At 46.3% G+C, this 3694-nt stretch overlaps 1 long non-coding RNA gene across 1 annotated transcript; it reads right to left on the reverse strand.

Annotated features, from left to right (window-relative positions):
• Positions 1-1977: 1977 nt before the first annotated feature.
• LOC121140697 lies at positions 1978-3465 on the reverse strand. The gene is made up of 2 exons (XR_005877622.1): positions 3303-3465; positions 1978-2834 (listed from the first exon to the last, which is right to left on the reverse strand). It is a non-coding gene; the product is annotated as an uncharacterized LOC121140697 (long non-coding RNA).
• Between the last annotated feature and the right edge of the window lie 229 nt (positions 3466-3694).

Below are 3694 nucleotides of genomic sequence, written 5' to 3' on the forward strand. Positions count from 1 at the left end.
TCCACTCGGCCAGTTTTGTGACTGTTTGTTTTTTTGGCTTTGTTTTGTTTAGATACTTCTACAATGAGGACACCACTCCTGGAGTTTGTTGCTCCATGCCCTTCCTCAGTGGGCTCTCCAGACTGTTCCTCTTCCCAAGGAAGTTGTTTTTAAACATTGGACATTGGTGTCCCTGCCCTGATCATGACCATCCCTAAACAACAGCCCAAGAATAACACCCATGTGAGGATGTAGGGAGCACAGTCCTGGGAGGAGGCTTTCCCTAAAGATCAGAGGTGACCTAAAAGCTGTCTGCAGTGCAGCCCACCATTTTCTCATTGGGGTCCCTCCTCCTCTTCATACAAAAACTCCCCGTCCAAGTGCATGCATGGGCCTGACTAAGACAAGCTGTTACAGTGGACCATGTAACCAGGGTTCTACCCCAGCTGTCACATGCTGTATCGCCACACATGCGATTGACAAGAGATTTCTGTGTATGATCTTCTTAAAACATGGGATCTGTCGTGACTTATGAATAGCACAACGTTGTATATGTACAGCCAAAATAACAACTGCAAAGTTAATTCCCATCATCATGCCCCAACCTCGAAAGACATTGCTGGGCGCTTGCTCTGATGTTTGGCCTTGGGTTTCCCTGGAAGAATGCACGGACAAGGGCTCCTCCCTCCCCACTGCCTCACTAGTGTTAGCTGTGGTTTGTGAGATGAGATAGAACAGAATCTCCAAGTGGTTTTAATCTACACTTCCCCAATGGCTGACATTGTGGACATTAAAAAAAAAAAAAACAACTGTTCGATGACCATTGGCATTTCTTCTGAGACCTGTCTATTCATTCCATTAGTTATTCATTGATCAGTAATTTTATGATCTTGGGGTCTTTTTTTGCAGTTTTTAGTTTATTTTAGCTATCATACTCCCTGCCTGGCAGACAGCTGGTAGACATGGTCTCCCCTTCTGTAGGCCATTTGCTCACTGAGCAAATAGGCGGTTTCCCCTATTTCACAGGAACTCTTCTTCCCCAAGAAAGGGTTTCTCTGTGTAGTACTAGCTGTCCTGGAACTAACTCTGTAGATCTGTAGACCAGGCTGTCCTCGAATTCACAGAGATGCTTCTTCCTCTGCCCCTGCCCCTCTGCCTCTGCCTCTGCCTCTGCTTCTCTGCCCCTCTGCCTCTCTGCCCCTCTTCCTCTCTGCCCCTCAGCCTCTCTGCCCCTCAGCCTCTCTGCCTCTCTGCCTCTGCCTCTGCCTCTGCCTCTGCTCCCAAGTGCTGGGATTAAAGGCATGTGGCACCAGCCGGCTCACAGAAACTTTTCAATTCAGTTGTCCTGTTTATGGATTCCTGGGACTGGGCCCTGTGCTGTTGGGGTCCCATTCAGGAACTCTTGTCCTATAACCTCACGCATACCCTTATGCTTTTGAAAGATTTGGTGGCTCTGTTTTTGGATAACATGCTTGGTCCACTTTAAATTGATTTGCATGCAATGACAGACTTGGTCTAAGTTTACTCTTCTACAGCTGGGTACATAGTTTTGCCAGCACCATTTGTTGAATAGGTTGTCTGAACAGTTGGAGAACGCCATCTCTTTGGGTAGAAAAAGTGAATACAGCCTAAGAGCCCCAACTATGAATGATGAGTTTCACACTGACCTACCACTGTTTCTAACCAGCTCTGAGGAGCATAGCGGTTTGGGAAGATGACTGTGTGCCCTCCACACACAAACCCTTCCTAGCCACAGCTGTGGACGCATGACACTTGCTGTGAGCTGCCAATAAAACACAATATACTGTACCTGGAAAGTGCAGGATCACTGTGGGAATGCGGTCAGACCAGCCTTACTCCTGACACTTTTCCTGCCATTAAAGTTAGCAACTGTATGGCTTATCTCAGCGTCCCCCCCCCGCTGTCTTGGTGCTTAACTCCACTGTAATGTTCATCAGCTTCTGCCAGTAGGCAAGTGGGAGCCTTTATCAGAAAATGTAACAATCACTTCAGGACTTTATTATGCTGAGTGGCGAGCTACCCGTAAGTGCTCCACACAGCTTCTACAGGGACATTGTCTCTTGAGGGCTCTGAAAATGAGTGCCATGGCATTTAGACTTCTGTCCAGGCCTGTCTCACTCCCACACAAACGTTTTCAAAATTTTAACACTGGGCTGTCTTAAATCACACAAAAATGACAATTGATAAGATATGGAGCTAGCTGCCTTCCTCCAGCATAGCCTGGCTGAGTTGGGCACCACAGGCCTCATTCCTGCCTGGTTTCTGCTGGCTTCTTGTTTTCTTAGTGTCCTCCATCGACAACATCAATTTCATCATCCTATGTGTGAGATCAAGATGGCCATACTGTACCTTTAGTAAAAAGCTTAGTTCTCATGGGTTGACAACCTCAGCAGGTTTCAGAGGCTAGCAGGAGCCTGGCAGGAATTTTTATTATCCAGTGGGAGAATCTCTCATCATTTGAGAGAAATCGTTAAAGCTGCTTCTTAGAATGACTCAAGTTCTCCAGTTTTCTGTCCCGCGCCAATGGCTAGACGTCCCAGACGGCTATGCCGTCCCAGTTTTCATCTGCAGTACATGCGAGCTGGATGTGAAGAGTGGTCGTTTTTAGGGTTCACATTTCTGATCAGAGGATGCCGGAAGGGGCCCAGGAGAGAAGGAAAATGTCAGCGGGAGCAAAGCTAGTAAAACAGTCCACCCGGAAACGTGCAATCTTGACTTCTCAACCTTTCTCCTGAAGGACGCACTGGCTCACGCCAAAGCAGGAGCCGTCAAAAGATGTGACTCAAACCCCTCCAGCCTCCACTTGTAGCCGTCCCTCTATCATCCCGTTATACCTGTTGGTAAGGGAGGTTGGGAGCGAGAGGGGAATGCAGATATCATTAGACTTTGTTATATACATGCATGAAAAAGTCACAGTGATGCCATCAGTTTATTAAAACATAGACATGTACTATCCTGACCTGGTCAGAGAAAGGGGGGAGCGTACTTTACAAAATAAATCCAAAGATGGGATTACAGGCACTTCCTACCACCAGTTCTGTTCTGCGGCTGTCTCAAAAAGTTCCCAAGCAGGGTTGGAGAGATGGCTCAGTGGTGAAGGACACTTGTTGCTCCGGGTTTGGTTCACAGTAGCCTCATAGTGGCTAGCGAACATCTGTGACTGCAGTTCCACAGGATCAGACATCCTCTCTGGCCTCCTTGGGGATTGTCTGTACATGATGCGCAACTATACATGCAGGCCAAACACTAATACACACACATGCAATAACAATAAATGATTTTAAGGTTCCCAAGCTACTTACCATTGATATATACAAAACAAAAAATAGGTCCCCTGAGTTTTAAAAGATCAAGCGAGAGAAAGTAAATAGATTATTTCTTGAAATCTCTTCCGAATTGTCTTCCCAGTTGATTCTTGTTGATCTCGATACTAGCGTGAGCCTGAAGAACCGGAGATGTGACCAATAAGAGTTCCACAGTTTTATGAGCATAAATTCTAGAATGGGCATCTAGAGTCTAAACCTGGATCCAACACCTAGAAACTCTAAATTGGATGGATAATTAACCTGTCTAAACCTCTGTGTCCCTATCTGTACGTTGGCAATTACCAAGCTTATAGAGTTATTATGTCAAAGATCAGATGTATGACCCTTTAGCACTCAGTACCGAGCCCTCCCTGGTTACTTACTTCTAT

The sequence above is a fragment of the Mesocricetus auratus genome, unplaced genomic scaffold (genome assembly GCF_017639785.1).
Source record: "Mesocricetus auratus isolate SY011 unplaced genomic scaffold, BCM_Maur_2.0 Super-Scaffold_100006, whole genome shotgun sequence".
NCBI classification, from domain to species: Eukaryota; Metazoa; Chordata; class Mammalia; order Rodentia; family Cricetidae; genus Mesocricetus; species Mesocricetus auratus.